Genomic DNA, 12,500 nt, shown 5'->3' on the forward strand with positions numbered 1-12,500 from the left:
AGGAGAGAGAGAAAGAGAGAGAGAGAGGAAAAGGAGGAAGGATGTGATGATGATGATGATGTTGGATGAATATTTGTGGTGTAGAGGGATGGGGGGGGAGAGAAAGGGGGAGAGGAGAGGTGAGGAGGGAGGGATGGAGAGACAGGGGAGAGAAGAGGAGAAGGATAATGATGATGATGATGAGGAGGAGGAGGAAGAAACTGAAGATGAGGAGGAGGAGGAGGAGGAAGGAATGGTTAGAGAGAGAGAGAGACAGACAGAAAGAAAGAAAGAAAGAAGAGGGGAGAGCCACAAGGAGTTACAAGGACAAGTAGTACCTCAAAAGGCCTTACGATCCATCCCAGGGCTGTCGTATGAAATTGCCAGGGTTGAAATTAAAGAAAAAGTTAAGTCAGAATTGAAAGTGAGAGAGTTAGAGACAGAAATTGTGAGATAATTAAAGAGAGAAAGCGAGAGTTAAAGATACCTTAATAATTGACTTGTGTGAGGATGAAAGTGAGAGTTAAAGATAGTTTCCGATTTGTATGAGAAAGAAGGTGAGTGTTAGAGATAGTATCTGACTTGTGTGAGAGAGTGAAAGAGAGTGAGAGTAAGAGGTGTGTGTGTGTGTGTGTGTGTGTGTGTGTGAGAGTGTTTTGCATGTGTGTGTGTGTGTGTATGTCAGAGAGAGAGAGAGAGTGTGTGTGTGTGTGTGTGTGTTTTGTGTGTGTGTGTGTGTGTGTGTGAGAGAGAGAGAGAGAGGGAGAGGTTTATCGGAAAGGGTAATTTTGTCAAGGTCTGAACAGCATAGAGAAGCTGTTAGTAGTATAGGTAAGTAGGTAGGTAGGTAGGCAGGTAAGTAGGTGGGTGGGTAGGTAGGTAGGTAAGTAGGTGGGTAGGTAAAAGAAAAAGGGTTACGTAGGTAGGTAGTGTAGGTATTTAGATGGGGAGGTTGGTAAGTAGGAAGAGAAGTAAGTAGGAAGGAAAGTATGTAGGTGTGTAGGTAGGGTGTAAGTATGTAGATACATAGGTAGGTAGATGGGTTTGAGGGTTAGGTAGGTAAGAGGAGTGAGTAGGTAGGAAAGTATGTTGGTATGTAGGTAGGGTGTAAGTAGCGTGGGTAAGTAGGTAGGTAGGTGGGTAGGTAGGCCTATGGGGAAAGGGTAAGATTGGGTAATAGATAAAGACTCTGTTTAGTTTTATACCCAATGGGCCAGAGCCGTAATAGATAGAAAAGAGAGGAAGAGGAGAAGAAGAGGAACAGAAGAAGAAGAGGAAGAGGAGGAAAAGAGGAAGAGGAGGAGAAGAGGAAGAGGAGGAGAAGAGGAACAGGAGGAGAAGAAGAAGAGGAACAGGAGGAGAAGAGGAAAAGAGGAAGAGGAGAAAAAGAGGAAGAGGAGGGGAAGAAGAGGAACAGGAGGAGAAGAAGAAGAAGAAGAGGAGAAGAAGAGGAACAGGATGAGAAGAGGAAGAGGAGGAGAAGAAGAGGAACAGGAGGAGAAGAAGAAGAGGAACAGGAGAAGAGGAAGAGGAGGGGAGAAGAAGAGGAACAGGAGGAGGAGAAGAGGAAGAGGGAATAAGTAGGTGAAGGTAGAAGATTTAAGAGGAAGAGGAGGAGTGAGAGAAGAAGATAGTATTAAAAGTGATGATGATGATAATAATAATAATAATAATAATAATAATAATAATAATAACAAGAATAATAGTAATGATAGAAGGAGAAGGAGGATTGAGAGAAGAAGGCAGAAGAATAAAGTGATAATAATAATAATAATAATAATAATAATAATAGAAGAAGAAGAAGAAGGAGGAAGAGGAGAGGGAAAAGACGATTAATATGAAGAAATAATATGATAAAGAAAGAAAGACGAATACGAGAGAGAGAAAGGGAGAGAGAGGGAGAGAGAGAGAGAGAGGGAGAGAGATAATAGATAAGGCGATAACACCTAACCACAAGCCCACCATTTTGAACCTTCTAGAATTATTTAGAAACTAGATTTGGGAAATATTAGGCCTACATATATTTCCCGCGACATTCCTGTGGGCTTGGCAGGCTCCCTTTTGTAGTGATTTATGTTATTTCTGTTTTAGGTCTGCCTTGGGTTCTTTTTCCTTGGCGTGTTTTGATTGTTTTAATAGGTAGTGTTTGTTTGTGTTTGTGTGTGTGTGTGTGTTCCGGGTTTGTATGTATGTATGGTGTGTGTATAATCCTAATGGTGTCCTAGAATAGCAGCCCTCCATCACAATCCCACACACAATTCCCCTCTAAAACTCCCTCAGTCCATCCCCCCACCTTCACAACCCCCCTCCCCCTCCCTACTCCCTCCTCTTGGTCAGGCAAGGTTAGGGACAAGGATAGGGAGGCTCCAACGGTTAGGCTCTTAATCCGTACGTATGCTATGCCCCGCCCGGTCATTAAGGGTTATAAGCGCCCACCAGCAGGCCTACTACGCAAGTTCTATCGGGGAAAAGGAAAGAGTTTTGGAGTCAGAATGAAGGAAGGACTCCCTCTCTCTCTCTCTCTCTCTCTCTCTCTCTCTCTCTCTCACCTGTCTACCAACTTGCCTACTTACCTACCCACCTACTAACCCCTTTTCCCCACCCTTTCCCTACCTACCTCTCTCACTGCCTACCTACTTACCCACCTTTCTACCTACCTGCGTAATGCCTACCTACGTACTCACCCACCCACCTTCCTACCCATCCACCTACCTACCCACCTTCCTACCTACCTACCTACTTTCCCACCCTCGTAAATACCTACCTATCTACTTTCTCTCACCTTCCTACCTACCTACCTACCTACTTTCCCACCTACCTACATTCCCACCTACCTACCTACCAACCTACCTACCTACCTAACTTTCTTCCCTTGTCTCATATCTCTGTCCATCCATCTTCTTCCTAACCTTGTCACTAACACATCTGCCGTTCCTTATCAGTGGTTCTTATCTCAACTAAATGACGCATCTTTAATCTTTTATGGTGATGATAACGTCTCTCTCTCTCTCTCTCTCTCTCTCTCTCTCTCTCTCTCTCCATTTATGTATATCCATTGGTTAATAATTCTCTCAGGCTATCTTTAATACCTACCTACCTACCTACCTACCTACCAAGAGGAGAGGGGGAGGGAAGGGAGGAGGGGAGGGGAAGAAAAGAGGTGCAAAGGGAGAGAGGCTAACTGAATTGGAGATGTGGAAGAAAAGAGGGAGGTGTTGGAGAGAAAAAAGGGCGTGGAGGGAGGGAGAGCGAGAGAGGGAAGAAGGAACAGGGATAGAAAGGGAGGGAGGGAGGGAAGAAAGGAGGGAAAAGGGAAGGGGGTAGGGAGGGAAGATTGGGGGCAGAGAGGGAGGGAGGAAAGGGGGTAGGGAGGAAGGGAGGGAAGATAGGGGGCAGAGAGGGAGGGAGGGAAGGGAGTAGGGAGGAAGGGAGGGAAGATAGAGGGTAGGGAGGGAAGGAGGGAGGGAAGATATGGGGCAGGGAGGGAGGGAGGGAAAGGAAGGGAGGAGGGAGGGAGGGAATTAGACACTTTCTCTTGGATATAATTTTTTTGTCATGATTTTAAGAGGTTGGTAAAAGATAACTCTCTCTCTCTCTCTCTCTCTCTCCTTTTTTCCTTTCCTCCCTCCTAACCCCTCCCTTCTTTCCCTCCCTACCTTGGTTTCCCTCCATTACCTCCCATCTTTCCTCCAGTACTTCCCTACCTTCCTCCATACCCTCCCTCCCTCCGTCTTTCTCTTCTCCCTTTCTCTCCGCTTCCCTACCCTCCCTTTTTTTCTCTCTCTTTTTCCTCCCTCCCCTCCTGGTCTCTCTCCTCACCCTATTTTGCCTCCATTACCTCCTTACTTTCCTCCACTACTTCCTTTCTTCCCTCCATACCTCCCTCCCTTCCTCACACCCTCCCTCTCTCTCCTCCCTCCCTCTACCCTTCCTTACCCCCCCTTTTTTCTTTCCTCCCCCCCTCCTCACCCTATTTTCGCTCCGTTACCTCCCTACTTTCCTCCATACCTCCCTATTTTCCTCCATACCCTCCCTCCCTCAGTCTGTCTCTTCTCCCATTCTCTCCACTTCCCTACCCTACATTTTTTCTCTCTTCCCTTCTCTCCTGCTCTCGCTCCTCACCCTATTTTCCCTCCATTACCTCCTTACTTTCCTCCATTACCTCCCTACTTTCCTCCATACCTCCCTCCCTCACAGCCCCTCCCTTAAACCTATTGTTCCATTGTTGTAAAGAAATGGTGGATTGTTGTGGTACCAGATGCTGCATTCGGCGCTGAAGACGAAATCGGCTCATCTAGAAAAACTCCCCGTAATTCTCTAACCATCCAACTAATTCTAACCTCTAACTAACCCAGAGCTAACTGCCTAACTGACGCATTCGGTGATTAGCATAAAATTACTAGTCATTAGCCGGTAATTTAATGTGAGCCGAATTGTAACCTCACCCGACCTCTCCAAAATGACCAATATTGTTTTTTATCATAGGCTGGTGATCAAAATGACTGGGTGGATTTTTTTAAATTGTGTTTTTTTTAGCTTCCAATCAATTTTTTTTGGGTTCATTCTTTTGTAGGTGGTGGCGACCATCATCCACTCACTTGATGTAGTGCTGCCTACTTCTTCCTTAGCCTGGATCATTCTTTCTGTGCCTGTCCTCCTCTCTTCCTATTTCTCCCATCTTTCCTGTCATTTCTTATTGCTTTTCTTTCCTTTACAGGTGGCTTTACATTGAGTGACAAGCCAAATGGTTTCTTGTAAGCCAAGAAACCATTTACAACGCTGGGTGGTAACCATATAACCAAACCATGCGTGCTGCCTACGTGTCAACAAGTGGGTTGGTGGAGGGTTAGTGCCCCTCCCCGTAAAACAAATAACTCAAAGTCAAATGGCTACCCCTTACGGGATTATGGCGTCTGGCAATAGATAGATAGATAGTATATAATTAGATAGATAGATAGATAGATAGAGATAGATCTTTTTGAGGCCTACTGTAGAGAACAACAAGGATTCTTATATTCCTTATCTGGTGTTAATGGCGGAGGAGGAAGGAGGAGGAGGGAGGGGAGAAAAAAGGGAGGAGGAGGAGGGAATTGAAGAGGAAGAACAAGACGGAGGAGTAGGAGGAAGGAAGAGAATAAGAAGGAAGAGAAGGAGGAGGAGGAGGAGGAAGGAGAAGAAGGAGAGGGTAAAAAAAAATATAATTAAAACAGGTATAGAGGCTGATAGATAGATAGATAAATAGGTAGGTAGATAGATAGAGAGAGAGAGAGAGAGAGAGAGAGAGAGAGAGAGAGAGAGAGAGAGAAGTAAAAGAAGGGAAGAGAAATTTGGTTAAGATGATGATGATGAGGAGGAGGAGGAAGGGAGAGAAAAAGGGGGGGAGGGGGAGGTATAGGGGACCACATGGAGGGAGAAAGAGTGCGTACCTATTGTCACTTGAACTTCCTGCTGAGAGAGAGAGAGAGAGAGAGAGAGAGAGAGAGAGAGAGAGAGAGAGAGAGAGAGAGAGGAACGACGAACGAGAGGAAGTGACGTAAGGATAATAATAATAATAATGATGATGATGATGATGATGATGAGAGAGAGAGAGAGAGAAAGTGAGAGAGTAGGAATGAGGAAGAGGGAGTGGCAGAGGCGTGTCAGTGTTGGTCTTCTTCTCATTAACATTCCAGTGAGAGAGAGAGAGAGAGAGAGAGAGAGAGAGAGAGAGAGAGAGAGAGAGAGAGAGAGTTGCAAGAAAGGAACTAGTAAATTAGAGACGAATAGATGATAAATAGATACATAGATAGGTAGATTGTTAGAAAGATAGATAGATAGGTAGGTAGGTAGGTAGGTAGAGAGAGAGAGAGAGAGAGAATGAATCGCCAGAAAAAAACTAATTGTGGAAAGGCCTGGTCAGTATTGGATCCTATATGGGGAGATTAAAGCTATTTCACTCTCTCTCTCTCTCTCTCTCTCTCTCTCTCTCTCTCTCTCTCTCTCTTATTATTATTATTATTACTATTATTATTATTATTGTATTATTAGTCACTTCCACTTGCATCCTCTCTCTCTCTCTCTCTCTCTCTCTCTCTCTCCTTATCGTCTTTCACACTCATTAACTCAATTCCATTCCTCTTTAGGTGAAAGGGAGGAGAGAGAGAGAGAGAGGGGAGGGGAGGGAGAGGAGAAAAAATAGATGGATGCGAGAGAGAGAGGGGGGAGGGAAGGAAGGAAGGAGAGAAAATACGTGAGAGATAGGAAGAGAGACAGGGAGAGAAGGAAAGATGAAAGGAAGGATATGTATATGGAAGGATGCCGACGGAGAGAAGAGGGAGGGAAGGAGAGAAGGGATAAGGAAGGAAGGAAGGAGGAAAAGGGGTAGGGAAGGAAGGAAAGGAGGGAGAGAGGGAGGGAAGGAGGGAGAGAAGGAGCAGGGAAGGAAGGAAGGAGGGAGAAAAAAGACGTTAGGGAAGGAAAGAAAGAAGGAAGATAAGGATGGATGGAGGAAGGAAGGAGGAGGGAAGGATAGGTGGCATGGGGTAGGGAGGGAGGGAGGGAGAGGGATGAATGGAGGGAGGGAGGGAGGAATGAAAGAACGATCACAAAGACGCTATAAGGTGTACGTTCTTTGTGTGTGTGTGTGTAGTAACCCTCGCACACCCTTTTCTGTCCTACCCTCCTGAGTCATCCTCTCTCTCTCTCTCTCTCTCTCTCTCTCTCTCTCTCTCTCTCTCTAATTATTGATAGATAGATACATAGATAGGTAGAGAAATAGACACAAGCAAGATAGACAGATAAATAGATTCATATAGGTAGATAGGTAAATAGATTCATGTAGATAGATAAATAGATAGATAGATAGATAGATAGCGAAACTCTAGAAAAATATAAATGACCCTGATAGTAACTACAAAAACTATCATATTTTCACCATAACTGTAAGAAAGAAAACGGGGTGACGGTACGTGAGAAGGCCGCACTAAAAGAGAGAGAGAGAGAGAGAGAGAGGAGTAGTAGTAGTAGCAGTAGTAGTAGTAGTAGTAGTAGTAGTAGTAGTAATTGTAGTAATATAATAATAATAATAATAATAATAATAATAATGATAATAATAATAATGAGAGAGACAGAAGAGTGAAAATGGTGACCAAGGCTGAGAATCGAACCACACCTCGTCCCGTATTCTCCCTAACACCTTTTCCCAAGCGATTTATTTTGCGTATTACACCTTACTGTCCTGTTCTGTGTTATATAAATTCTTCCAGTATCGCCATATTCTGCACAAGTAACATACAAAAGGATATTAACCAGCCGTATCCAAAAATAAATCGCTAAGGAAAAGGTGTTAGGGAGCATCCTTAATATTCGGATCTTAGGGTGATATTCTCGTTGGTTGAGGAAGCTCCCTAACACCTTTTCCTGAGCGATTTATTTTGCTTATTACCCCTTACTGTCTTACTCTTATATAAATTCTTCCAATATCGTAATCTCGTTTAGAAGCTCCCTAACACCTCTTCCATAGCGATTTATTTTTAGATATGGCTGGTTAATCTCCACATGAACGTAATCTATGCAGAGTATGGCGATATTAGAATGATTTATGCCACGTGGAGAAGGGCAGTAAGGTGTAATAAGCAAAATAAATCGCTTCGCTTAGGAAAAGGTGTTAGGGAGTCTCCTGAGCCAGCGAGTTAGAGTAGGGTAATGTGTGTGTGTGTGTGTGTGTGTGTGTGTGTGTGTGTGAGAGAGAGAGAGAGAGAGAGAGAGAGAGAGTGTATGTGAGTGTTATCGAGAAAGTGAGAGAATGGAAATTAGATTAAGCGAGAGTGTGTGTGTGTGTGTGTGTGTGTGTGTGTGTGTGTGTGTGTGTGTGAGAGAGAGAGAGAGAGCGCACCCTTACCCCACCCCCTCAGCTTAGCCACAAATATGCAACGACTCCTCCCTTTATTTCTCTCTCTCTCTCTCTCTCTCTCTCTCTCTCTCTCTCTCTCTCTCTCTCTCTCTCTCTCTCGTATCTTTTTGCTTTAATTTCTTTCTTTCTTTCTTTCCAACCTTCCTTCCTTCCTTTCTTTCAACCATCCTTCCTTCCTTCCTTCTTTCCATCCTTCGTTCCTTCCTTCCATCCTTCTTTCCTTCCTTCCATCCTTCCTCCATCTTCTCCCTCCGTATCTCCTCATCTTTCTCTCCCTCTCCTCCCATCCCTCCCAATCTCTCTCCACCCTCTCCTCTCCCTCTCATGATGTAGGTATTTAGGCCTCTCTCTCTCTCTCTCTCTCTCTCTCTCTCTCTCTCTCTCTCTCTCTCTCTCATTATTATTATTATTATTATTATTATTACTACTACTGCTATACTATTACTACTACTACTACTCTCACTCTCATCATTATTGTTATTATTATTATTATTATTATTATTATTATATTTCTACTACTACTACTCTCTCTCTCTCTCTCTCTCTCTCCCAAATTACCTCTTATTCACCTTTCCTTTTTCTTGAGGGATTATTTTTTAATTCTATTTTTTCTTCTTCGTTTTTCTCTCTCACTTCCTCATCAGATGTGTGAGCAATTTTCTCTAATGTCTCTAGTCGTTATGGTGAGAGAGAGAGAGAGAGAGAGAGAGAGAGAGAGAGAGAGAGAGAGAGAGAGAGAGTCTAGTATCTCACTCCTAGTATCAAATTCCTCCAAGGCTCCTTTTCCAAACTAGGATTGCACATTAGGCTGCCCTCCCCCCCCCCCGCCCCTCAATACCTGGTGTCTGTTGATGCGAGAGAGAGAGAGAGAGGGAGGTGGGGTGGACCAGATAGATGGATAGATAGACTCGATCTCGCGTCCGTTCGGTCAGCAGCGCACTCCTCCGACCACCTGGCCACCCCCGCCTCGTACTGAAGGGCTTAATTGAATAGGTAAACAGCCTGACTATCCACCTTAACGACTTCCCTATCCCATCTTCCTCTTCTCCCCCCCCTCCTCTTCTTTCGCCTCTCCCATCCCTCCTCTCCCCTCCCCTCCCTTCTCATCCCTCCCCTCCCCTCCCCTCCCTTCTCATCCCTTCCCTTCCCTCCCTTCCCCTTCTCTTCCTATCCTTCCCCTCTCCCCCTTCTCCCTCTCCCCCCTTACCGCATATCCCTTCCTCCCCCTTTTCATCCCTTCTCTCTCCCCCCCCTCCCTCTCCCCTCACCCTCCTTGCTCTTCTTCCTCTTCTCCATCCATCCCCCTCTTCTCATGCTCTTCCCCTCCCCTCTCCTTTCCCTCCCCTCCCCTCTCCTCCTCTCCCCTTTCCCTTCCCTCCCCTCCCCTCCCCTCCCCTGAACAAATGGGTAGGAATATCAATTATGTGTCTGGGTATCTATTACCTCCATTAAGGGAGGGAGGAGGGAGGAAGGGAGGGAGGAGGTAGATGAGGAAGGAGGGAGAGAAAGGGAAGAGGATGAGGGAAAGGAAGAAGGAAGGAGAGGGAATGTAGAAGGGAAGGAAAGATAGAGAGAGAGAGTTTGAGAGAGAGAGAGAGAGAGAGAGAGAGAGAGAGAAAGAGAGAGAGAGAGAGATGAGGGGAAGGGGGAGGGGGAGGGAGGGATAGGTGAAAAAGGAAGAAAGGAATAGAGGAGGGGAGGGGAGGGGAGGGGAGGGGGAGGGGGGAGGGGGAGTGAGCAGCAGTGAATATTAATGAAGAATAAAGAATGTTTGTTTACCCTACTTACCTACCTACCTACTAACATACCAACCTACCTACCTACCATCTAACTTATCTATGTACCTGCCTACCCACTTGCCTACTACGTGCCTGCCTGTCCCTCTGCCTGCCTATCTACCTACCTACCTACTTACCAACTCGCCTGTCTACCGTATATACCTACCTACCTACTTGCCTACCAACCTATCATTGTAATTATCTATCTGTCTATCTATCTGACGCACCCTACCCTACCTAGGCTATAAAAGGCAGCCTACATGTCTACCTAGGGCATTACTTATATGGTCTGTCTATCTATCAGTCTATCTATTTATCTATCTATCTATTTGTCTTTCTATCTAATGTACGGTCTATCTATCTATATGTATCTATCTGCCTAGTTATCATGTGTAATAGATAAATGAATAGTTAGGTACTAATTGGATAGATGGATGGATAGATAGATGGATAGATGGATAGATAGATAGATAGATATACTCTCGTGTTTTACTTCTCTGTTTTCATCCACCTCTCCCTCTCTTCCTTCTGTCTTTCCTCCATCCTCTCTCTTTCCTCCCTCCCTCTCTTCTTCCTTCTTTCCTTCCCCCACCCTTTTTCCTCCCTCCCTCCCTCCCTCCCACCCTCCATCCATCCATCCACCCATCCATCCCCCCCTCCCTCCCTCCCTCCCTCCCTCCCTCTCTCTTTCCTTCCTTCTTTCCTTCCCCCACCCTCTCTCCTTCTTCCCTGCATCCATCCCTCCCTCCCTCCCTCCCTCCCTCCATCCATCCATCCATCCATCTCTCCCTCCCTCCCTCCCTTCTTCTTTTCTTTCCTCACCCTTTCCATTTCCTCCCTCCCTCCCTCCCTTTCTGTCACAAATTCCTCAAATATTCTCCCTCTTTTCTCCTCCTTCCTGTCTCTTCCTCCCTTCCTTTCCTCCCCCTTCCTTCCTTTCCTCCCCCTCCCTCCCTCCCTCCCTCCTCTCTTTCCCTCCCCATTGTCTCTTAAACTGACCTTATAGACAAAAGCACAAAAACAGGATGCACGCACATACGCACACAGGCACACACATACATACATACACATACATACATACATACGCACACAGGCACGCACATATACATACATACGCACACAGGCACGGACGCACGTACATATATACATACATACATACATACTTACATAATACACACATACATACACATGCATTCATATACATACATACATGGAAGCGTACATATATTAAGAGAAACACATGCATACGTACACTAACCATTGCATGTGTACATGGTTGCATTGCCATCAGATACACATACACTTAAAAACACACACTGATGCACAGACATGTACACCTAGGTGGATACGCACATACACACAAGCACACACTCTTCCATACACATATAAAACCCATAAACATTTGCAGTACACACACACACACACACACACACACACACACACACACACACACACACACACACACACACACACACACACCTGGGCACTTGGGTTACCTCACTACCTGGGTATTATTCAGTGGATATCCCAGGCCTGTACGTGTGTGTGTGTGTGTGTGTGTGTGTGTGTGTGTGTGTGTGTGTGAGAGAGAGAGAGAGAGAGAGAGAGAGAGAACGGGGAGGTATGATAATGGGTAGATAAATGGGTAGGTAGAAGGGTAATTATAGGTAGGTAGGTAGGTAGGTAGGCCAGTAGATGAGTATATGGGTAAAGTAGACGGTAGAGCTAAGATGTATAGATATGTGAATAATATTTGCAATTTTTTTAAGTATCAGTTTAAAAGCAGATGAATTAATAATCATGAATAATTTGAAGATGAAAAGCCTATTAAATGAACTGGATGAATTTTTATGAGTAAATATGTGAGTAAAAAATTCGTAAGGTTGATTATTGACGTAGGAAAATTTTTAGGATCGTTTTGTGAGCTGCTAAGGCGATTCAGATCCTTTTTGGTGCGTTTGGATTCTTCTGGTGCTTATATTTTTGGCGGCCTACCTTCTGGCGTTTATACTCTTCTCTTCCTGTCGACATGTTGTTTTTCCCCATTTTTTCTCCATAATACCTTCCTCCCCCCTCCCTCCTGCCTTCTCTCCTTCCCTCCCAACCTTCCTACCTTTCCTCCCTACCTCCTTGCCCACCTACCTACCTTCCTTTTCCCTCCTTTCCTCCTAAAACCGACCCCTCCCTCCAGCCCACCCTACCCGTCGTTACCACTAAACCCACCTCAACCGACCCCTCCCATTCTCTCCTCCTTCGCTCCACCTTTCCTCCATTCCCTCCAGCCTTCCCTCCAGCCCTCCTCATAAACTCAGAGGTGCCAGAAAACCCAACTATCGCCACCAATCGCGCCCAATCCCCGCTAATCAGTCGTAAATCGTAAATATGTTACCCAAATCCGCGCCTTATCTCGCAGGATCGCGCCAGAAGTATAGACGCCTGAACCCGGCTTTTAGCGCCTCTACCCCCAGAATGGCCTCCACGGGGGATTAGATTCAGTACTAAGGGATTCAGATCTTCCATAAAATAAATATAAGGGAATTAATGATGTTTTTATAGTCGTATTTGGGTTTTTATCTGTCATTCCACAGATATTCAAACCTTATATGTGTAGATAGGTAAATAGATAGATAGGTAGATAGATAGGTAGGTAGAGAGAGAGAGAGAGCATAGGGAAGGAGAGGGGTGAAAGGGAAACTGAAAGACATGTAGAGAGAGAGAATGGGAAAAGAGGATGAATGAGAGAGAGAGAGAGAATTCATGATTTGTATAATATATATATTTTTGAGTTTCTGCGCTTAAAAAATAATAATAATAATATATACAATGTCTTTATCATGATGTAGCCAATTAAT

Source organism: Coenobita brevimanus, chromosome 73 (assembly GCF_032717465.1).
Source record: "Coenobita brevimanus isolate Jiangsu-jjx chromosome 73, ASM3271746v2, whole genome shotgun sequence".
Lineage (NCBI taxonomy): Eukaryota > Metazoa > Arthropoda > Malacostraca > Decapoda > Coenobitidae > Coenobita > Coenobita brevimanus.